Source organism: Artemia franciscana, chromosome 11 (assembly GCF_032884065.1).
Source record: "Artemia franciscana chromosome 11, ASM3288406v1, whole genome shotgun sequence".
NCBI lineage: Eukaryota > Metazoa > Arthropoda > Branchiopoda > Anostraca > Artemiidae > Artemia > Artemia franciscana.
This window is the reverse complement of record NC_088873.1, coordinates 27,703,657-27,729,749: the sequence shown is the minus strand read 5'-3', so window position 1 is coordinate 27,729,749 and position 26,093 is coordinate 27,703,657. Positions and strand designations below refer to the sequence as shown.

Below are 26,093 nucleotides of genomic sequence, written 5' to 3'. Positions count from 1 at the left end.
ATTTCCTATACAGAATTAAAATTGAAAGATGACTTGAGGCACTGTAAGCATCATGGGTACCAGTCCGCGGAAACGGTTTCGGGCAAAAATGCCATCTTGCGTTTCAAACATTTTCAGATTTGGCTTTTGCAGAGTGACAAGCTGGCATTAGATATCAAAGACAAACTCAGGGACGTGTACGATCCATCAAACTCGAATCGTATTAAATAACATGAAGGCATTGCGGTCTCTTCTGGGCATGATCAAAGAGACTCGAGTAATACCATGCAATCGGTAGAGGTATTTGATACATTGGTTGGGGAAGATTGTGTGGGCAGAGCTATTGTTGTACTTATTAAAACAGCTAATAAGTCAGTTTTACCGCTGCCCAACATAACCAATAAAATGACTCTATCACCAGAAGACGAATTGGCAATTAAAAATAAAGAAATGTGTTGGTTATGTAAGGGCAAAGTTGTTGAGGGTAATGGGGAAATGTCAGTCCGCAATGTTGACCATTAAGCAATCCTTTTTTTATCGGAAGTAGTGCCTTTCGGGAGGTGAAACACAAATCTTGTAATTTATAAGTTAAGCAGCAATACTTTCCACCGGTTTACATGCAAAATTCCAACTATAATTTAAAATACATATTGCTAGCATTGGCAAGTTTGCAGAAAGGTGAAGTTGTAGATGAGACATGGGTAGATAGTTTTTTTTCATTTACGATCATACTCAAATCATCTGAAAAGTTGTTGTTCTTAGAAATCATGTAAAACAGTAGAAAATAAAAATACATAATTGAATAAAATTCGTTTTCTAGATTCCTATAATTTTTCCCCAAATCCTTAAGCCAAATCCTTAATCAAGTACAAAATAGTGACGATTTTAACAGTTTCCCCCTCCTCACACAGCCCTATCAAAGATGATGAAATGTATAATTTATTGACGTGTAAAGGTATATACCCGTATGAGTATTACAACTCCACCAAAAGGCTACTTGATGAAAAATTACCACCCATCAAAGCGTTTTATGATTCCCTTAACGATCGCCAATGCACCACTGCCGACTATGACTTTTGTAGAAAAGATTGGGTCAAGGGAGGGGGTGGTGTAAAAATGGGGAGGATTACTATAAAATGTACCAGGCAAGTGACGTATTTACGTTCTTGGATAGTCTGTAAAACAAGGATAAAATATACGAAGAATTTGGGTTGGATTTTGGGGTATTATTTTTAAACTCCTCATCGGGTGATGGATTTAATTTTAAAAACCAGCAATGAAAAAAAGGTTTGATCACCAACGTGGACCAGCATTTATTCGTAGAGAGATCCATGCAGGGGGGAGTCTATAGTTCATGGAATTTACTATTACAGGGTTCGTTCGTCAGGGTCCAGTAACGTTCTCGGCAATTGGTTTGCTGAGTTGTTTCGTTCTGCACTATCCCTGACTAAAAAATATATTACTTTGGTTGCAACAGATTCAGCGTCATCTACACTACACAATTGGGGCTCTGGGAAGGATTTCAAAGAAAGTCTTTCACAAAATATTATTGAGATCACACCAAAGCAGAAAAAGTTTAAAAAGGGCGAGAAAACCTCATCACTCTTCAGTCTTATGTCACGCCTGAAGCGTAAAACATCACACTTGAAAAAGAAGAAAAGGAGAAAAAACTAAAAATTGTTAGATCGGAAAAGTATTTACTTTCTAAATATCTAAATCTTTTCAACGCGGAAAATGTTGATGTGAGTGTAAAATATGGTTACTAGGAGTCTGAAAACGTACACTTTCAAATTTATTCCAGTGAAGATTATTTCACAAATTTGACTCCCATATTTATAGATTTGCATGTGATTGTAAAGAAATCTACCAACAAAAAACCAAGAACAGCCAAGGTGTTAATCTATGAAAATTGTGTACTACACAATTTATTTGGACAAATCAGTGTCTACATAAATGGAACGTTGATGAGGACAATCAAAAAACTTTCAAATTGTGCACGTTATATACAATTCCTGTTGATGCATGTCGCATATGCATTTGAGAGGTTTGGCTATTAGATATGAAAATAAAACGGACACTGACACTACCAATATACTTAAGAGATTTGACAACTAAAGATTTACACTTGGTTGGAGAAATAAGTCATGATATATTTAATATACCTCAATGGTGGCCTCCCAATGTTAAGATTGATATAAAGTTAAAACTTGCTCCATCCAATTTTATTTTGCAAAAAGTACTCAGCAAAGCGCCTGATGTAACCTCTCTCACCTCAGCAATACTTCTTGTACGAAAACAGCAGGTTATGAGTTCTGTTGCTTTGGCAACTGAAAACTAAGAGTTAGTGGAAATAATATCATACTGCTGGTTCCTCAAACAATCCCGGATCAACAACATATTGCTACGGGTACATGTACCTAAACCGATTCGTCATTTATCAATAGTGAAATTCCTTTACAGTTAGCATTGGCTTTTATAAAAAAAAAAAGTTCTAGTGCCATTGGATCAAGGACAAATGCTCCACATAAATTTGAAATGTTTGGACTTTCATTGTATGTAAAGTTTCTTGTATGTAGAGTAAATGGAATTCATCTCTACAACTTATCCTTTGATAAATCCTAAACGACCTTATATGAATTTACAATCAGATGTAATATCATTCATTAATATGTATCATATTATTCAAATATGAATTAATTAATCAATATATATAAAAATAAGTTGTCTGTCTGTGTGTCTGTCTGTCAGGTGACGTCATGTGTCTGTGTCGACTGACGTCATGAAGTTAGTTGTCGTCATTTTTGTTATGACGGTGACGTCATTAATGGTATTTAAGACATGCGTTCACGGAAAAATGTTTAATTGTAAAATGACTGAAGAACCTACAATGCCAACAGCCGAGGAAGCTGCTCAAAGAGTCTATGCCAAAAAACTTGCTGCTGATAGAGAAAGTAAGAAAAGAAAGCGTGCCGAGGAATCACAAGAACAGCAAGAAAACAGGCATGCAGCTGATGGAGAAAGTAAGAAAAGAAAGCGTGCCGAGGAATCACAAGAACAGCAAGAAAACAGGCTTACGGCTAAAGAACACAAAACCGCGCAGTTAGATGAAAATCCACCTGGAAAGCGAGAGTCAAAACATATCAAAACTGAAAATGATAGCGATGATGATTGGGTTTGGGATTTTGACTTGGATAAGGTCATCAATGCCTACCAGATTTAAGTTAATTACAAAGGTTCGGCGATATGGACTTCATAGTGACGCTGAAAAATAAAGAAGAAAAAAAACTGAAAAAATGTAAAAAACTAAAAAGAAAAAACACTCAAAGATAAATTACAGACCGGGACACAAATGACGACCGACACAGAGGGAATATAAATGACGACCGGAACCTCAAAGAAAAATTACAGACTGGGACACCCGGACACAAATCACGACCGGGAATATAAATGACGACCGGGACGCAGGGACACAACTACAACGGGGACGCCGGGGGCAAAGGCGGGATATATAATTGACGACTGAGACGCAGGGATTGTTTGAATAGAAATTACAGACCGGGACACCGGGACACAAACGACGACCGGGACACAGGGAATATAAATGACGACCGGGACACTCAAAGAGAAATTACAAACTGGGACACCAGGACACAAATGACGACCGGGACATAGGGAATATAAATGCTATTTATATGCACAGACAATGGGACAGCGAAGAATGTTGTATATTCGCATGTTTTACGTAGTTAAAAATATATATTTATATCTATCTCTATTCACAGGTGGGACACAGCTACAATGGCACGTAATTAATATGGCGCGTAACGACTTACGCACGCGGGGGGGCTTGGGGGGCGCGAAGCACCCCACCAACTAGGTATTGGGGTGGCACGAAGCGCCACCCCAACAGCTAGTTTATTATATTTTTTAATGTAATAATATAACATATATATATATATATATATATATATATATATATATATATATATATATATATATATATATATATATATACTAGCTGTTGGGGTGGCGCTATAATAATATAACATATATATATATATATATATATATATATATATATATATATATATATATATATATATATATATATATATATATATATCTATATATATATATATATATATATATATATATACTAGCTGTTGGGGTGGCGCTTAGCGCCACCCCAACACCTAGTTGGTGGGGCGCTTCGCACCCCCCAAGCCCCCCGCGCGCGTAAGTCGTTACACGCCATATTAATTACGCGCCATTGTAGTTGTGTCCCTGTGTCCCACCTGTGAATATAGATAGATTTATATATTTGTTTCAAACTACGTAAAACTTGCGAATATACAACATTCTTGGCTTTCCCGTTGTCTGTGCATAAACAAAGCCTTATGTACTAATAATGACGTCATATGCAAACGCTCTTTTTACAAACAAACAAACATGCATACACACAACTCGTTCTTATATAGATAGATAGATAGATAGATACAATACAAATTAACTGCGTAAAACTTGCGAATATACAACATTCTTCGCTGTCCAATTGTCGCTGCATATAAATAGATTATCAGGTTTACCGACCCTCGAACATGCAACGTACAATTGTCCATGGGAAAAACAATCAGTATTAAGATCTATTCCACATTTTTCTAATGATTGACCTTGAGCTTTGTTAATGGTGATTGCAAATGCTAATCGAATTGGGAATTGCAATCTTTTAAATATAAAAGGCAGATCCGTTGGAATCATGGGAATGCGAGGAATAAGAACAGCCTCACCCTCAAAAGGCCCTGTCAAGATTGTGGCCTCTATTAGGTTTTCCATTGTTTTTTTTTACGGCAAGTCGCGTGCCATTGCATAGCTTTGGTGGGTTGATATTTCTTAAAAGTATTATTGGTACGCCTATTTTTAGTTGTAGCACGTGTGGTGGAAACCCTGAAAGATCCACGGAATTTAAAAATTCAGATGGATAATTAACCGCTTCATTTGGTTCCAAAACTGCGTCGACTGACTTGTAAAGGACTGCCTGGTCTCGAATCTTGGTCAAAACAATATTGTTGATTTCGTGGACGTCTATATTTTTGGGTGCGAGAATCGCTCTTTCACTTAGCCATTTATTATTTTTATAATTGTTTAGAATATTCGGAAATACTTTTTCAATCAATTCATTTTTGGACGTCACTAAATTACAGAAATCAGCAGGTAGTTGTATACGTCCTGAAATTGAGTTTACACGGAGCTTTCCGTTTCCAATTGCCAGCAATTGATCTGAAAATGTTTGACTAGAGTCATCGTTTTGCAATCGGACACGCATATTTGTAGTTAATTCTAATGTTTTTACGTGTGTCCATAAATTAGAATTTTTCAGGCAAGCATTCATTTCGTCTGCAGGAGTTGATCTAGGTATTATAGGTAATGTTTGCCTGAAATCTCCCGCAAGCAATATTGATGTACTGCCAAAGGGTTTCAACTTCCCTCGCCAATCTTTCAAGCATTGATCCAGAGCCTCGAGCGATTTTTTGTGTGCCATTGTGCACTCATCCCCAATAATAAGTTTGCATTGCTGCAATACTTTACCCATCCCAGATGATTCGGAAATATTGCACGTGGGAGTTTCTGTAGAATGCAAATTCAGAGGCAATTTCAAAGCGGAATGAGCAGTTCTTCCACCAGGCAGCAATGTTGCGGCTATTCCGGACGACGCAATTGCCAACGCTATATCATTTTTTGATCGAATTGATGCCAGAATCAGTTTTATCACAAACGTTTTACCAGTACCTCCTGGCGCATCCAAAAAGAAAATTTCTCCAACGTTGTTATCGACACAATGCATTATCGTATCGTAAATGTCTTTTGGTTCCGACATTAACTTGGAAATGTTATTTTGTACATACGACAATAGATCACTCGTACTGTAACTTTGTTCACGATCCAATTCTACACATGTCGAAACAGCAGCGATACGGTTAGGTGAAGGCATTCCCAAATCCTGAAGAGGTTTGTTTGTCATACGTACGCACAAATCTTCTATAATAACTAGTGTAGTTATAAATTTCCTGATGTAAAATCAAAACTCATATCTGACGTCTCTAACTGTTTTCGACGGAGTATATCTTCGGACATTTTTGACTTATATTTTTCCCATAACTCTGTAGGAGCTGATGGAGAGCAAGTTGTTAAAATGATGCCAAACAATGCACGAACTTGACTTGGGGTTGACGTTTCGCACGCGTCATTGATGCAGTTATCCCAGTGTTGGTCATTCTCCAATAAATTCAGAGCTTGGCATACACTACGGTAAGTGTCATGTATAGTACCGTTTACAGTTCTCAAATACTCAAAGGATGTCGGACCGGGTACATTCACCAAAAGCAGGCGTAGAAAGAAGCATTCATGTTGATTGGGGTGAACGGCGTAGAGTCTTCCTATCGTGGTATATTTGAAGATGGTAGGTTGGCCGTCGACTGACTTACCCTGTTTTCGAAGTTCAAATCCTTTATTTTTAGTATTCCACGTGTAATACGAAGGCACTTCAGTATACAGCAGTTTTTTTGCAAAAGAATCATTTTTGCAAAGCGAAAAGAAACCGGTTAACTTTGTATCCGGTGGATTCAGGGCTCTTTGTTGCACGTTGGTTTCCGAGAAATAAACACGTTGACCATTCTGTAAATGTACCGCTAAATGAACAACAGCTGGACTACGTTAATGTATCGGAAATGAAAGAATTCGCCAAACAGCTTCATTACTGCTCAAGTATCTTCCAGCCTGATATTGTACGATTTCGTCAATATCTTTGATTCCGGGCTGCAAGCCAAAAACTGCCATGTCACTGCCTTTGTTGACGTATTTACATATGTATTTGATTGCCTTTACGGAGTTACAGTATTCAACGTTTATGTGTGCATTAAATGTTTTTGATAATAATGGGGAATATGGAACAACCCACTGGTTATCTACTTCGATGGTGGTACCGTTACGCTTCTTTATTATTGCTGTTTTACCGCCATCTTCAGTAGATTTTCTTCTATATTGTGGGTAACAATCATTGCCAGTAATTGTGTTGGATACTAAAAGTCGAGGATATTGCTTTGTGCACCTTCCTTTGGCCACGCATGGTGAATTTTCGTTCAGTGCACCGCAAGGTCCATGTATCATATTTTTTACAATAATATCATGTAACCCCTTATCGACATTTTCATCAATCAGCGGAAATCACATCATCAATTTCGTTCGAAGTAATTTTTTTATGTAGCCAGATTAGTATATGTGCGTGAGGCAAACCTCGTTTTTGCCATTCCACTGAGTACATCCAGCATCGCACTGACCCAAACACTTCAAAATTTACTATGTAGTTTATCAGTTATGATTGTCCTTGAAGTAAAAGCTGCAGTATCTCGTCCCAAGATTGATTACATGTAAATGTAATAAATAAATCTGGACGACCATAGAGACGAACATACAAAATAGCATCTTGAGCATATTCATGCATATGACGGGGACTGCCAGCATATGACGAAGGTAAAATTGTTAATCTTCCAACGTTTGTGGTATTACCGTCATTTATAACTGCATCTGGCAAATGAATGTATTGTCCAGAGCGGAGCTTGGTCTGATTCAGGCGGATATATAGCAAACGTTCTGATTCAATTTTAGCATACATATCAACGACGAATTGGTGAAACAATTGACGGCATTTTAAAATATAATTTTCTTCATCCTGCCGAATCATTAGTCAATAGGAATAATAATGCATTGCACTGCATTTCTTATTCATTTCTTTGTTAGTGGCTGGATTCATCAATTTAATATTAAAGTGATAGCCGTCGGCTCCATCCCAAAAAATGATAGGATATTGTAGGGCATCGTAGCATCGATGAGTTTCAGCAATTCTTAACAACTGAGCGTTTCGCTTATGAAGAATAATATATCGAGGTAAAAACTGATCACCGACCATAACGATTGCCACTTCGTCGATAGTTGGAGCATTGTATCTACGCACATGTTGGCCAGGAGGCGTTTTGTCAGCGGAAATAGCAATTTTATGCGTATCAGTAGGCATTAAATCGATGGCTGTTTTGAACAGACGCACTAAATTATTATTTTCGTGGAAAAGATGTTGCAAATGGGAAACGATTGTCCTTTCAACGTTGGGAGAAATTTCGCAACGTGCATTCAATTCAGAATTTCTATCACTGATGAAGTACAATTGTAAAAATTTATGATTCTCGCCTGAGAATGGTAGAAGCGACCCTGATCTATGATAAATTTGCCCTTTTACTTTGAAAGTAGACATAAATTGATCTGGATTTTCGATTTGGGCTCCAAACGACGTCATTTGGATACATGAGTTATATTTTCTGATTTGTGACAAAAAACGCTTAGATTCTGACGTAGTTCCAGTAAGGAAAGTCTTCAATGGCTCTGGTGGTGCAGCCAATGGAGGAAGTTTAACTTTTCCTGAGGCGCAGCACATTCCCATTGTTTCACCATTGAATTTCAAGGCCTTGCAATAGGGACAAATTTTAGACATAGTCCCGATTTGAACAAATCTACTCAAGCTATAATCATCGACTGGGCTGTACCTGAATGCCAGGCGATAACTTTCAGGTTGCTCTGATTCCTCGGCACGCTTTCTTTTCTTACTTTCTCTATCAGCAGCACGCCTGATTTCTTGCTGTTCTTGTGATTCCTCGACACGCCTTCTTTTTTCACTTTCTCTTTTAGCAGCAAGTCTGGTTTCATGTTGCTCTGGTAGTTCCTCGACATGCCTTCCTTTTTCACTTTCTCTTTTAGCAGCAAGTCTGATTTCATGTTGCTCTGGTAGTTCCTCGGCACGCCTTCTTTTTTCACTTTCTCTTTTAGCAGCAAGTCTGGTTTCGCGTTGCTCTGGTAGTTCCTCGGCACGCTTTCTGTTCTTTCTTTCTCTATTAGCCTCAAGCCTGTTTCCTTGCTGCTCTTTTGATTCCTCGGCACGCTTTCTTTTCTTACTTTCTCTATCAGCCTCAAGCCTGTTTCCTTGCTGTTCTTTTGATTCCTCGGCACGCTTTCTTTTCTTAATTTCTCTATCAGCAGCAAGTTTTTTGGCATAGACTCTTTGAGCATCTTCCTCGGCTGTTGCCATTGTAAGTTCATCAGTCATTTTACAGTTAAACATTAATAGATTTCTACGTGAACGCATGTCTTAAATATCTTTAATGACGTCACCATCATAACAAAAATGACGACAACTAACTTCATGACGTCAGTCAACACACAAACATGACGTCACCCGACAGGCAGACCCACACATCCACAGACAACTTATCTTCTATCTATCTATATATATATATTATATAAAAATAAGTTGTCTGTCTGTCTGTGGATGGATGGATCAGGTGACGTCATGTTTCTGTGTCGGCTGACGTCATGTTTTCGACTGACGAAATTACAGACCGGGACATCGGGACACAAATGACGACCGGGACACCGGCACATAGGGAATATAAATGACGACCGGAACACAAGGAATGTTCGATTAGCAATCACCATCAACAAAGCACCGGGACACAAGTGACGACCGGGACACAGGGAGTATAAATGACGACCAGGACATAAGTAAAAAAAAATTAAAAACTAAGAAAAAGGTAAAAACTACAAAAAAACTAAAAAAGAAAAAAAACCAAAATCTAATAAAAAACTAAAAAAGCTAAAAAGCTAAAAAAAAACTAAAAAAGAAAATAAAATGAAAACGGAAAAAAAGGAAAATAAAGGAGAAAAACAAAACTTAAAAAAAGGAAAAAAACTAAAAAAAAAGGTAAAAAACTAAAACCTAAAAAAAGACCAATTCAAAAACGAATGTATATACAGACCGGGACACAAATGACGATCGGGACACTGGGACATGACGACCGGGACACAGGGACACAACTACAACAGGGACGCTGGGGGGCTCAGGAGGATATATAAATGACAATGGCGACACAGGGAATCGTCGATTAGCAATCACCATCAACAAAGCTCAAGGGCAATCATTAGAATCATGAGGTATAGATCTGAATACGGATTGTTTTCCCATGGACCATTATATGTTGCATGTTCAAGAGTCGTTAAACCTGACATTCTATTTATATGCACAGACAAGGGGACAGCAAAGAATGGCAAAACCCGAAAACTTACGCGCGCGGGGGGGGCTTGGGGGGGGGGCGCGAAGCGACCCCACCAACTAGGTGTTGGGGTGCCGCGAAGCGCCACCCCAACAGCTAGTCTATATATATAAAAATAAGTTGTCTGTCTGTGGATCTGTGGATCAGGTGACGTCATGTTTCTGTGTCGGCATCCAAAAATAGTTATTTCTTTTTATTAATATATATATATATACGTTTGTGTGTCGACTGACGTCATGTTTGTAGACTGACGTCATTATATATATATGTTTGTGTGTCGACTGACGTCATGTTTGTAGACTGACGTCATTATAAGGATTGAGCTGTATGTCGTCATGAAGTTGTTTGTCGTCTGACGTCATGTTTGTCGACTAACGAAACTACAGACCGGGACACAAATGACGTGTTATGTCTGTTATAACGTAATAGAGGCAACAATCTTGACAGGGCCTGTTGAGGGTGAGGCTTTTCTTATTCCACGCATTCTCACGATTCCAATGGATCTGCCTTTTCAACCTAAAAAGATTGCAATTCCCAATTTGATTAGCATATTTAGTTTTCAGTCCAGAACCACTAAAGCTATTATGTAAATATCAAAAATATTTATGTTGTCTGAGCAATAATTTTTAGTTTTTATTTCAAAATAGAAAATTACCTGACAATTTTAGAATTATATCTATCTATATATATAAAAATAAGTTGTCTGTCTGTGGATCAGGTGACGTCATGTTTCTGTGTCGATTGGCGTCATGAAGTTAGTTGTCGTCATTTTTGCTACCGGGACACAAATGACGACCGGGACACAGGCAATATAAATGACGACCAGGACAACAATGGCAACACCCGAGGAAGCTGCTCAAAACGAATGTATTCACGCCGAAGTAGCTGAGTTGGTAAAGCGTTATGTTTCAGGTTCTAGGTCCGAGAGGCTCCAGGTTTGAACCTTGGCTTTAGCATTAATACAAAAGAAGAAAAAAACTAAAAAAGGTAAAAACTACAAAAAAACTAAAAAGAAAATATATATATATATATTTTTATATATCATCTTTTCCACAAAAATAATAATTTAGTGCTTCTGCTTAAAAACAGCAATCGAGTGGATGCCTCCTGATACGCAACTATCAACAAAGTGGCAATCGTTGTGGTCGGTGATCAGTTCTTACCTCGGGATAATATTCTTTATAGGCGAAACAATCAGTTGACAAGAATTGCTTAAACTCATCGATGCTACGATGCCCTACAATATCCTGACGAATATAAATGACGCCCGGGACACTCAAATAGAAATCACAGACTGGGACACCGGGACACAAATGACGACGGGGACACAGGGAATATAAATGACGACCCGGACACAGGGACACAACTACAACGGGGACGCCGAGGGGCACAGGGGGATATATAAATGACGACGGCAACAAAGGAAATGGTCGATTAGCAATCACCATCAACAAAGCTCAAGGGCAATCAATAGAATCATGAGGTATAGATCTGAATACGGATTGTTTTCCCATGGACCATTATGAGTTGCATGTTCAAGAGTCGGTAAACCTGACAATCTATTTATATGCACAGACGATGGGACAGCAAAGAATGTTGTATATTCCACAATTCTGCTTTTTAAAACAATTAAAAGCTTTAGCGTAAAGAGCGAGGGATTGCGGAGGGGACAACCCATATAAATATAAAAATCAACAGAATTAAAGTGATAACGCAAAATAATTCATACATGGAAGAACAAAAGAAACATATTAAGAAAACTAGCATAACTAAGTAAAGAAGAAAATAAAATTATCAAATTCATGATTGGAAAATAATCCATTGCTTTGCTTAACTCTCAGTCCCATTCCCAAAGGAAAAAACAAATCAGCTATTATAAATTTTCGGATAGAAATTTTTTGAACTTTGTGAACTAATAGAAAAATAAAACATCCTCATACCTTGTGATAGCGTGGTGGATAAACGCTGATCTCATGATCGACAGGTCAGCGGTTCAATCCCCCGCGTCGCAAGGAAGTCGTCAAAATCCGTACTGCCTAATTTTTTTTTCCTTCTGTCTGAGTCACTTTGAATTTAAAAGAATTTATAATAATGAGAGAAAATAGGTATAATACTTTTTAAAAAAGCAGGGGACAAGAAAATAAAAACTAATTTCAAATAATAAAAATATAATAAAACGATAAGGAAGGTCAGTGCACTGAAGGTCAATATGGCACTTTGTATACCAAGTGATATATAGCTATCGCAAATTCTGTCGGTGTGTCGGTCGGTCTGTCAGTCCCGGTTTTGCTAGCTTAAGCACTTCCAGATAAGCTAGGACGATGAAATTTGGCATGCGTATCAGGGACCAGACCAGATTCTAACTTTTTTTTTGTAATTTCGACGTTCTTTACTTCACATATGATTTTTTATTGATTTCTTTTTCTTGTTTCTACTTGTTTCTTGTTTCTTGTTCTACAAATCTATTGTTTCTACCCATTTCTGTTCGTGATTTCAGCTGAGTTTATCATTTGGTTTTTTGCACATGGGATTGCGATAATGAAACGTTTTTTCGACTGACGAAATTACAGACTGAAATTCCTCTTTCATGATATTTACAGAAAACTAAGGACGATCTAAGTCATCAATCAATTTTGATGGCGATAGCGACGATTCGACATCGGTTTTGTTTCTATATTAAATGCAGTAAATGTTCACGGGTTTTCTGTCTTTTTTGGAGTATATGCATACTTTTGCATCACTCTGTACAATTATGAATTTTGATGATGGGACTGAAATATGCAAACGTGCATGTGATCGAAGGACTCTTCAGCGGTGATCTGACAATCTTTTTTTTGTGGGTTGTTGGGAGATCAGCATCCAAAAATAGTTATTTCTTTTTATTAATATATATATATATATAAGTTGTCTGTCTGTGGATCTGTGGATCAGGTGACGTCATGTTTCTGTGTCGGCTGACGTCATGAAATTAGGAATATAAATGACGACCGGGACACAGGGACACAACTATAACGGGGACGCCGGGGGCACAGGCGGGATATATAAATGACGACCGGGACACAGGGATTGTTCGAATAGAAATTACAGACCGGGACACCGGGACACAAATGACGACCGGGACACCGGGACACAGGGAATATAAATGACGACCGGGACACTCAAAGAGAAATTACAAACTGGGACACCGGGACACAAATGAGGACCGGGACACAGGGAATATAAATGACGACCGGGACACAGGGACACATCATTAGAATAATGAGGTATAGATCTGAATACGGATTGTTTTTCCCATGGACAATTATATGTTGCATGTTCAAGAGACAGTAAACCTGACAATCTATTTATATGCACCGACAATGAGACAGCGAAGAATGTTGTATATTCGCATGTTTTACGTAGTTAAAAACATATATTTATATCTATCTCTATTCACAGGTGGGACACAGGGACACAACTACAATGGCGCGTAACTAATATGGCGCGTAACGACTTACGCGCGCGGGGGGGCTTGGGGGCGCGAAGCGCCCCACCAACTAGGTGTTGGGGTGGCGCGAAGCGCCACCCCAACAGCTAGTTTTTATATATATAGAAGAAGATATATATATAAAAATAAGTTGTCTGTGTGTGTGTCGAGTGACGTCATTTTTGTGTGTCGACTGACGTCATGTTTGTCGACTGACGAAATTACAGACCGGGACATCGGGACACAAATGACGACCGGGACACCGGGACATAGGGAATATAAATGACGACCGGGACACTCAAAGAGAAAGCGACCGGGACACAAAGAATGTTCGATTAGCAATCACCATCAACAAAGCACCGGGACACAAATGACGACCGGGACACAGGGAATATAAATTGACAACCAGGAAATAAGTAAAAAAAACTAAAAAAAACTAAAAAACAGGTAAAAACTACAAAAAAAACTAAAAAGAAAAAAAAGTAAAAACTAATAAAAAAATTAAAAAAGCTAAAAAACTAAAAAAGAAAAAATATAAAAAAAGGAAAAAAACTGAAAAATAAAGGAGAAAAACAAAACTAAAAAAATGACAATAAAAATAAAAAAAAATTAAAAGGTAAAAACTACAAAAAGAAAAACTAAAAAAACTAAAAAAAAAGTAAAAACCAAAAAAAAAACTAAAAAGAAAAAAAGGGGAAAAACTCAAAAACTTATTTCATCATATACCAATTCAAAAACGAATGTATATACAGACCGGGACACCGGGACACAAATGACGACCGGAACACAGGGAATATAAATGACGACCGGGACACAGGGACACAACTACAACGTGGACGCCGGGGGGCACAGGGGGGTATATAAATGACGACGGGGACACAAAGAATGTTCGATTAGCAATCACCATCAACAAAGCTCAAGGGCAATCATTAGAATCATGAGGTATAACTAAAGAAAAACTAAAAAAAGGTAGAAAACTAAAAACTAAAAAAAAAAAAACAATTCAAAAAAGAATGTATATACAGACCGGGTCACCGGGACACAAATGACGACCGGGACACCGGGACAAAAGGAATATAAATGACGACCGGGACACTCAAAGAGAAATTACAGACTAGGACACCGGGACACAAATGACGACCGGGACACATGGAATATAAATGACGACCGGGACACAGGGTACAACTACAACGGGGACGCCGGGGGGCACAGGGGGATATATAAATGACGACGGCGACACAGGGAATGGTCGATTAGCAATCACCATCAACAAAGCTCAAGGGCAATCATTAGAATCACAGGGACACAACTACAATGGCGCGTAACTAATATGGCGCGTAACGACTTACGCGCGCGGGGGGGCTTGGGGGCGCGAAGCGCCCCCACCAACTAGGTGTTGGGGTGGCACGAAGCACCACCCCAACAGCTAGTATATATATATATATATATATATATATATATATATATATATATATATATATATATATATATATATATATATATATATATATATATATATATATATATATATATATATATATATATATATATATATATATATATATATATATATATATATATATATATGTATATATATATATATATATATATATATATATATATATATATATATATATATATATATATATTATATATATATATATGTATATATATATATATATATATATATATATATATATATATATATATATATATATATATATATATATATATTTATATATATATACTAGCTGTTGGGGTGGCGCGAAGCCACCCCAACGATGAATGATGTAATATCATTCATTAATATGTATCATATTATTCTAATATGAATTAATTAATTTATTATAATTTTTAATAATATAACAATAATTGTAATAATATATATATATATATATATATATATATATATATATATATATATATATATATATATATATATATATATATATATATATATATATATATATATATATATGTATATATATATACTAGCTGTTGGGGTGACGCTTCGCGCCTGCCCAACAACTAGTTGGTGGGGGCGCTTTGCGCCCCCCCAAGACCCCCCCCCCTCCCCGCGCGCGTAAGTCGTTACGCGCCATATTAGTTACGCGCCATTGTAGTTGTGTCCCTGTGTCCCACTTGTGAATATAGATGGATATATATGTATGTTTGTAACTAAGTAAAACTTGCGATATACAACATTCTTCGCTGTCCCATTGTCTGTGCATATAAATAGATTGCCAGGTTTACCGACTCTTGAACATGCAACATATAATTCTCCATGGAAAAAAACAATCCGTATTCAGATCTATACCTCATTATTCTAATGATTGCCCTTGAGCTTTGTTGATAAACCTCAAATTTTTAGTATCTGTTTTATGGTTTTCGAATTACTTTAATCTATTGTCAAAATATTTTGAAATATTTATGCAATTCCCAGTTTTTACATTTTTAGTTTCAGTTTCCTTTTTCTTCTTTATTTTTTTGACGTAAATACATATCGCCGAACCTTTGTTTTTTTAACTATAATCTGGTAGGCACTGATGAACTTATCCAAGTCAAAATCCCAAACCCGATCATCATCGCTATCATTTTCAGTTTTGATACGTTTTGACTCTCCCTGTCCAGGTTGATCTTCATCTAACTGTGCGGTTTTGCGTTCTTTAGCCACAAGCCTTTTGGTATTGACTCTTTGAGCAGCTTCCTCGGCTGTTTCTTCTGCCATTGTAGGATTTGGTAACATTCTATCTTTTTCAATGTTTTTCAATTTGTCAGTGTTCATTCTAACTTTGACTGTTAGAAAAAATTTTACGTGCCAAGCATGCTAACACTCAACAATTTATAATAAACCTCAAAATTATAAATATGCTTGCGGCTTCAAGAGATAATGCCAGATTAGGAATGTGCAATTTCCGTCAACGAAGGCATGTCGAGGAACTACCAGAGCAACGCGAAACCAGACTTGCTGCTAAAAGAGAAAGTGAAAAGAAGGCGTGCCGAGGAATCACAAGAGCAACGTGAAAAGAGGCTTGCGGCTTCAAGAGATAATGCCAAAAGAAAGCGTGCCGAGGAATCACCAGAGCAACGTGAAAATTATCGCATGGCATTCAGGTACAGCCCAGTCGACGAATATAGTAGATGTGTTCAAATCAGGACGATGTCTAAAATTTGTCCCTACTGCAAGGCCTTGAAATTTAATGGTGAAACAATGGGAATGTATTGCACCTCAGGAAAAGTTAAACTTCCTCAACTGGCTGCACCCCCAGAGCCAATGAAGACTTTGCTTACTGGAACTACGTCAGAATCTAAGCGTTTTTTATCAAAAATCAGAAAATATAACTCATGTTTCGAAATGACGTCGTTTGGTGCCTAAATCGAAAATCCAGATCAATTTATGCCTGCTTTCAAAGTAAAAGGGCAAATTTATCATAGAGCAGGGTCCCTTCTACCATTCTCAGGTGAAAATCATAAATTTTTACAATTGTACTTCATCAGTGATAGAAATTCTGAATTGAATGCACGTTGCGAAATTTCTCCCGGCGTTGAAAGGACAATCGTTTCCCAATTGTAACATCTTTTACACGAAAATAATAATTTTGTGCGTCTGTTCAAAACAGCCATCGATTTGATGCCTACTGATATGCATAAAATTGTTATTTCCGCTGACAAAACGCCTCCTGGCCAACATGTGCGTAGATACAATGCTCCAACTATCGACGAAGTGGCAATCGTTATGGTCGGTGATCAGTTTTTACCTCGAGATATTATTATTCATAAGCGAAACGCTCAGTTGGTAAGAATTGCTGAAACTCATCGATGCTACGATGCCCTACAATATCCTATCATTTTTTGGGATGGAGCTGACGGCTATCACTTTAATATTAAATTGATAAATCCAGCCACTAACAAAGAAATGAATAAGAAATGCAGTGCAATGCATTATTATTCCTATAGACTAATGATTCGGCAGGATGAAGACAATTATATTTTAAAATGCCGTCAATTGTTTCACCAATACATCGTTGATATGTATGCAAAAATTGAATCAGAACGTTTGCTATTTATCCGTCTGAATCAGACAAGCTCCGCTCTGAACAATACATTCATTTGCGAGATGCAGTTGTAAATGACGGTAATACCACAAACGTTGGAAGATTAACGATTTTACCTTCGTCATATGCTGGCAGTCCCCGTCATATGCATGAATATGCTCAAGATGCTATTGCGTATGTTCGTCTCTATGGTCGTCCAGATTTATTTATTACATTTACATGTAATCAATCTTGGGACGAGATACAGCAGCTTTTACTTCAAGGACAATCAGCGGTTCTTAGACATGACATTACGGCCCGTGTCTTCCGGCAAAAGTTGAAATCACTGATAAACTACAAAGTAAAACTTGAAGTGTTTGGGTCAGTGCGATGCTGGATGTACTCAGTGGAATGGCAAAAACGAGGATTGCCACACGTACATATACTAATCTGGCTACATTATAAAATTACTTCCAATGAAATTGAAGATCTGATTTCCGCTGAAATACCTGATGAAGGGGTTATATGATATTGTTGTAAAAAATGTGATACATGGACCTTGCGTTGCACTGAACGAAAATTCACCATGCATGGCCAAAGGAAGGTGCACAAAGCAATATCCTCGACTTTTAGTACCCAACACAATTACTGGCAATGATGGTTACCCACAATATAGAAGAAGATCTACTGAAGATGGCGGTAAAACAGCAATAATAAAGAAGCGTAACGGTACCACCATCGAAGTAGATAACCAGTGGGTTGTTCCATATTCCCCATTATTATCCAAAACATTTAATGCACACATAAACGTTGAATACTGTAAATCCGTAAAGGCAATCAAATACATATGTAAATACGTCAACAAAGGCAGTGACATGGCAGTTTTTGGTTTGCAGTCCGAAATCAAAGATATCGACGATATCGTACAATATCAGGCTGAAGATACATAAGCAGTAATGAAGCTGTTTGGCAAATTCTTTCATTTCCGATACATGAACGTAGTCCAGCTGTTGTTCACTTAGCGGTATATTTACAGAATGGTCAACATGTTTACTTTTCGGAATCCAAAGTGCAACAAAGAGCCCTGAATCCACCGCATACAAAGTTAACCGCTTTCTTTTCGCTATGCAAAAATGATTCTTTTGCAAAAAAAAACTGCTGTATACTGAAGTGCCTTCGTATTACACATGGAATACTAAAAATAAAGTATTTGAACGTCAAAAACAGGGTAAGTCAGTCGACGGCCAACCTACCATCTTCAAAGATACCACGATAGGACGACTCAACACCGTTCACCCCAATCAACATGAATGCTTCTTTCTACGCCTGCTTTTGGTGAATGTACCCGGTCCGACGTCCTTTGAGTATTTGAGAACTGTAAACGGTACTATACATGACACTTACCGTTGTGCATGCCAAGCTCTGAATTTATTGGAGAATGACCAACACTGGGATAACTGCATCAATGACGCGTGCGAAACGTAGACTCCAAGCCAAATTCGTGCATTGTTTGGAATCATATTAACAACTTGCTCTCCTTCAGCTCCTACAGAGCTATGGGGAAAATATAAATCGAAAATGTCCGAAGATATACTCCATCTAAAACGGTTAGAGACGTTAGATATAACTTTTGATTTTACATCAGAAATTTATAACTATACTTTAGTTATTATAGAAGATTTGCACGTTTGTATGGCAAACAAACCTCTTCAGGATTTGGGAATGCCTTCACCTAATCGTACCGCTGCTGTTTCGACATGTGTAGAATTGGATCGTGAACAAAGTTACAGTACGAGTGATCTATTGTCGTATGTATAAAATAACATATCCAAGTTAACGTCGGAACAAAAAGACATTTATGATACGATAATGCATTGTATCGATAACAACGTTGGAGAAATTTTCTTTTGGATGCGCCAGGAGGTACTGGTAAAACGTTTGTGATAAAACTGATTCTGGCATCAATTCGATCAAAAAAATGATATAGCGTTGGCAATTGCGTCGTCTGGAATAGCCGCAACGTTGCTGCCTGGTGGAAGAACTGCTCATTCCGCTTTGAAATTGCCTCTGAATTTGCATTCTACAGAAACTCCCACGTGCAATATTTCCAAATCATCTGGGATGGGTAAAGTATTGCTGCAATGCAAACTTATTATTTGGGACGACTGCACAATGGCACACAAAAAATCGCTCGAGGCTCTGGATCAATGTTTGAAAGATTTGCAAGGGAATTCGAAACCCTTTGGAAGCAGATTAATATTGATTGCGGGAGATTTCAGGCAAACATTACCTATAATACCTAGATCAACCCCTGCAGGCGAAATGAATGCTTGCCTGAAAAAGTCTAATTTATGGGCACACGTAAAGACATTAAAATTAACTACAAATATGCGTGTCCGATTGCAAAACGATGACTCTGGTCAAACATTTTTCAGATCAATTGCTGGCAATTGGAAACGGAAAGCTCCCAGTAGACTCAATTTCAGGACGTATACAACTACCTGCTGAATTCTGTAATTTAGTGACGTCCAAAAATGAATTGATTGAAAAAGTATTTCCGAATATTCTAAATAATTATAAAACAATAAATGCCTAGGTGAAAGAGCGATTCTTGCACCCAAAATATAGACGTCCACGAAATCAACAATATTGTTTTGACCAAGATCCAAGACCAGGCAGTCCTTTACAAGTCAGTCGACACAGTTTTGGAACCAAATGAGGCGGTTAATTATCCATCTGAATTTTTAAATTCCGTGGATCTTTCAGGGTTTCCACCACACCTGCTACAACTAAAAATAGGCGTACCGATAATATTGTTACGTAACACAAACCCACCAAAGCTTTGCAATGGCACGCGACTTGCCGTAAAAAAAAAAAAAATGGAAAACGTAATGGAGGCCACAATCTTGACAGGGCCTTTTGAGGGTGAGGCTGTTCTTATTCCTCGCATTCCCATGATTCCAACGGATCTGCCTTTTCAAATTAAAAGATTGCAATTCCCAATTCGATTAGCATTTGCAATCACCATCAACAAAGCTCAAGGTCAATCATTAGAAAAATGTGGTATAGATCTTAATACTGATTGTTTTTCCCATGGACAATTGTACGTTGCATGTTCGAGGGTCGGTAAACCTGACAATCTATTTATATGCAGCGACAATTGGACAGCGAAGAATGTTGTATTTTCGCAAGTTTTACGCAGTTAATTTGTATTGTATCTATCTATCTATCTATCTATATAAAAACGAGTTGTGTGTATGCATGTTTGTTTGTTTGTAAAAAGAGCGTTTGCATATGACGTCATTATAGGTACATAAGGCTTTGTATATGCACAGACAATGGGAAAGCCAAGAATGTTGTATATTCGCAAGTTTTACGTAGTTCAAAACACATATAAATCTATCTGTATTCATAGGTGGTACACAGGGACACAACTACAATGGCGCGTAACGACTTACGCGCGCTGTCGGGGTGGCGCGAAGCGCCACCCCAACAATTAGTTTATATATATATATATATATATATATATATATATATATATATATATATATATATATATATATATATATATATATATATATATATATATATATATATATATATATATATATATATATATATATATATATATATATATATATATATATATATATATATATATATATATATATATATATATATATATATATATATATATATACTATATTTATATATATATACTATATATATATATATATATATTTATATATATATATATATATATATATATATTTATATATTAATATATTATCACTAGCTGTTGGGGTGGCGCTTCGCGCCACCCCAACACCTAGTTGGTGGGGCGCTTCGCGCCCCCCCAAGCCCCCCCGTGCGCGTAAGTCGTTACGCGCCATAATAGTTACGAGCCATTGTAGTTGTGTCCCTATGTCCCACCTGTGAATATAGATATATATATATATATATATATGGTTTTAACTACGTAAAACTTGCGAATATACAACATTCTTTGCTGTCCCATTGTCTTTGCATATAAATAGATTGTCAGGTTTACCGACTCTTGAACATGCAACATATAATGGTCCATGGGAAAACAATCTGTATTCAGATCTATACCTCATGATTCTAATGATTGCCCTTGAGCTTTGTTGATGGTGATTGCTAATCGACCATTCCCTGTCCCGGTGTCCCGGTCGTCATTTACATCCCCCTGTTTCCCCCGGTGTCCCCGTTGTAGTTGTGTCCCTGTGTCCCGGTCGTCATTTATATTCCCTGTGTCCCGGGTCCCGGTCATCATTTGTATCCCGGTGTCCCGGTCTGTATATACATTCGTTTTTTAGTTTTGTTTTTCTCCTTTATTTTTTTCCTTTTTTTTTCTTTTTTAGCTTATTTAGATTTTTAGATTTTTTAGTTTTTTTTATTAGTTTTTAGTTTTTATTTCTTTTTAGTTTTTTTGTCCCGGTCGTCATTTATATCCCCCTGTTTCCCCCGGTGTCCCCGTTGTAGTTGTGTCCCTGTGTCCGGTCGTTATTTATATTCCCTGTGTCCCGGTCGTCATTTGTATCCGGTGTACCGGTCTGTATATACATTCGTTTTTTAGTTTTGTTTTTCTCCTTTATTTTTTTCCTTTTTTTTTCTTTTTTAGTTTATTTAGATTTTTAGATTTTTTAGTTTTTTTATTAGTTTTTAGTTTTTTTTTCTTTTTAGTTTTTTTGTAGTTTTTACCTTCTTTTTAGTTTTGTTAATTTTTTTTTTTTACTTGTGTCCTGGTCGTCATTTATACTCCCTGTGTCCCGGTGCTTTGTTGATTGCTAATCGAACATTCCTTTTGTCCTGGTCGCTTTCTCTTTGAGTGTCGTCATTTATTTTTTTCTTTTTTAGTTCTTTTAGTTTTTACCTTTTTTAGTTTTTTTTTAGTTTTTAGTTTTTTAGTTTTTTACCTTTTTTTAGTTTTTTAGTTTTTTTAGTTTTTTAGCTTTTTTATTTTTTTTATTAGTTTTTAGTTTTTTTGTAGTTTTTGCCTTTTTTTTAGTTTTTTTAGTTTTTTAGCTTTTTTATTAGTTTTTAGTTTTTTTTGTAGTTTTTGCCTTTTTTTAGTTTTTTTAGTTTTTTAGCTTTTTTATTTTTTTTATTAGTTTTTAGTTTTTTTTGTAGTTTTTGCCTTTTTTTAGTTTTTTCAGTTTTGACGTCACCTGATCCAGTTTTTTCAGGTGACGTCACCTGATCCACGATCCACAGATCCACAGACAACTTATTTTTATATATATAGATAGTTTTTTTTTTTTACTTATGTCCTGGTCGTCATTTATACTCCCTGTGTCCCGGTGCTTTGTTGATTGCTAATCGAACATTCCTTTTGTCCTGGTCGCTTTCTCTTTGAGTGTCGTCATTTATTAGTTTTTTCCTTTTTTTTTAGTTTTTTATTGGTTTTTACCTTTATTTTAGCTTATTTTTCAGTTTTTCCTTTTTTTTAGTTTTTTTTTATTTTTTATTTTTTTTAGTTTTTTATCTTTTTTTAGTTTTTTTAGTTTTTTTAGTTTTTTACTTTTTTTATTAGTTTTTAGTTTTTTTTGTAGTTTTTGCCTTTTTTTAGTTTTTTCAGTTTTTTTTTTTAGTTTTTTATTGGTTTTTACCTTTATAGTTTTTTTAGTTTTTTAGCTTTTTTATTTTTTTTATTAGTTTTTAGTTTTTTTTGTAGTTTTTGCCTTTTTTTAGTTTTTTCAGTTTTGACGTCACCTAATCCAGTTTTTTCAGGTGACGTCACCTGACACATCCATCCATCCATCCACAGACAGACAACTTATTTTTATATATATAGATATATATATATATATACACAACTCGTTGTGCATATACACACAACATGCATACACACAACTCGTTTTTATATAGATAGATAGATAGATAGATACAATACAAATATATGTCCCACCTGTGAATATAGATAGATATATCTATATATATAAAAATAAGTTGTCTGTGTGTGGATCTGTGGATGGATCAGGTGACGTCATGTTTGTTCGCATATGACGTCTGAATTATTTCACACTAATACAAAAGAAGAAAAAAACTAAAAAAGGTAAAAACTACAAAAAAAACTAAAAAGAAAAAAAAACTAAAAAAGCTAAAAAACTAAAAAAAACTAAAAAAAGGTAAAAATCTAATAACTAAAAAAAAACTGAAAAAAATAAAAAAAGGCAAAAACTACAAAAAAAATAAAAACTAATAAAAAAACTAAAAAAGCTAAAAAACTAAAAAAACTAAAAAAACTAAAAAAAGGTAAAAAACTAAAAAAAACTAAAAACTAAAAAAGAAAAAAACTAAAAAAAAGGAAAAAAACTGAAAAATAAAAGAGAAAAAGAAAACTAAAAAAATATGAATAAATATATATAAAAATAAGTTGTTTGTGGTTATTTCTGTCTGTCTGTCTGTCGAGTGACGTCGTGTTTGTCCGCATATGACGTCTGAATTATTTCACACTAATACAAAAGAAGAAAAAAAACTAAAAAAGGTAAAAACTACAAAAAAAACTAAAAAGAAAAAAAACTAAAAAAGCTAAAAAACTAAAAAAAAACTAAAAAAAGGTAAAAAACTAAAAAAAACTGAAAAAACTAAAAAAAGGCAAAAACTAAAAAAAAACTAAAAACTAATAAAAAAACTAAAAAAGCCAAAAAACTAAAAAAAACTAAAAAAACTAAAAAAAGGTAAAAAACAAAAAAAAACTAAAAACTGAAAAAGAAAAAACTAAAAAAAAGGAAAAAACTGAAAAATAAGAGAAAAAGAAAACTAAAAAAATATTAATAAATATAAAAAATATAAATATAAATATAATATAAATTAGCAATCAACAAAGCACCGAGACACAAATGACGACCGGGACATAGGGAGTATAAATGACGACCAGGACATAAGTAAAAAAAAAAACTAAAAAAACTAAAAAAATGGTAAAAACTACAAAAAAACTAAAAACTAATAAAAAAACTAAAAAATCTAAAAATCTAAATAAACTAAAAAAGAAAAAAAAGAAAAAAGGAAAAAAATAAAGGAGAAAAACAAAACTAAAAAACGAATGTATATACAGACCGGGACACCGGGATACAAATGACGACCGGGACACAGGGAATATAAATGACGACCGGGACACAGGGACACAACTACAATGGGGACGCCGGGGGGCACAGGGGGATATAAATGACGACCGGGACACCGGGACACAAGGAATATAAATGACGCCCGGGACACTCAAAGAGAAATCACAGACTGGAACACCGGGACACAAATGACGACCGGGACACAGGGAATATAAATGACGACCGGGACACAGGGACATAACTATAAAGGGGACGCCGGGGTGCACAGGGGGATATATAAATGACGATGGCGACTCAGGGAATGGTCGATTAGCAATCACCATCAACAAAGCTCAAGGGCAATCATTAGAATCATGAGGTATAGATCTGAATACGGATTGTTTTCCCATGGACCATTATATGTTGCATGTTCAAGAGTCGGTAAACCTGACAATCTATTTATATGCACAGACAATGGGACAGCAAAGAATGTTGTATATTCGCAAGTTTTACGTAGTTAAAAATATATATATATATATATATATATATATATATATATATATATATATATATATATATATATATATATATATATATATATATATATATATATATATATATATATATATATATATATATATATCTATCTATATTCACAGGTGGGACATTGGGACACAACTACAATGGCGCGTAACTAATATGGCGCGTAACGACTTACGCGCGCGGGGGGGCGCGAAGCGCCCCCACCAACTAGGTGTTGGGGTGGCGCGAAGCGCCACCCCAACAGCTAGTATATATATATATATATATATATATATATATATATATATATATATATATATATATATATATATATATATATATATATATATATATCTTATATATATAAAAATAAGTTGTCTGTGTGTGGATCTGTGTGTGGATCAGGTGACGTCACCTGAAAAAACTGGATCAGGTGACAAAACTGAAAACTGAAAAAACTAAAAAAAGGCAAAAACTACAAAAAAAACTAAAAACTAATAAAAAAAATAAAAAAGCTAAAAAACTAAAAAAACTAAAAAAAGGCAAAAACTACAAAAAAACTAAAAACTAATAAAAAAGCTAAAAACTAAAAAAACTAAAAAAAGGCAAAAACTACAAAAAAAACTAAAAACTAATAAAAAAAATAAAAAAGCTAAAAAACTAAAAAAACTAAAAAAACTAAAAAAGGTAAAAAACTAAAAAAACTAAAAACTAAAAAAAACTAAAAAAAAGGAAAAAACTGAAAAATAAGCTAAAATAAAGGTAAAAACCAATAAAAAACTAAAAAAAAACTGAAAAAACTAAAAAAAGGCAAAAACTACAAAAAAAACTAAAAACTAATAAAAAAAGTAAAAAAGCTAAAAAACTAAAAAAC

General features: G+C 35.6%; 1 protein-coding gene across 4 annotated transcripts in view; it reads right to left on the bottom strand.

Annotated features, from left to right (window-relative positions):
• LOC136033042 (post-GPI attachment to proteins factor 3-like) overlaps window positions 1-26,093 on the bottom strand; it is an 84,627-nt gene that overhangs the window by 35,714 nt on the left and 22,820 nt on the right. Inside the window, exon 1 of one of the 4 annotated variants that reach the window (XM_065713613.1) lies at window positions 2,142-2,322. The exons of the other annotated variants lie outside the window; for them this stretch is intronic. The gene's annotated coding sequence lies outside the window, so the exon portion shown is untranslated. Of the gene's footprint in view, window positions 1-2,141; window positions 2,323-26,093 lie in introns of those variants that run through there. 4 annotated transcript variants of the gene reach the window in all.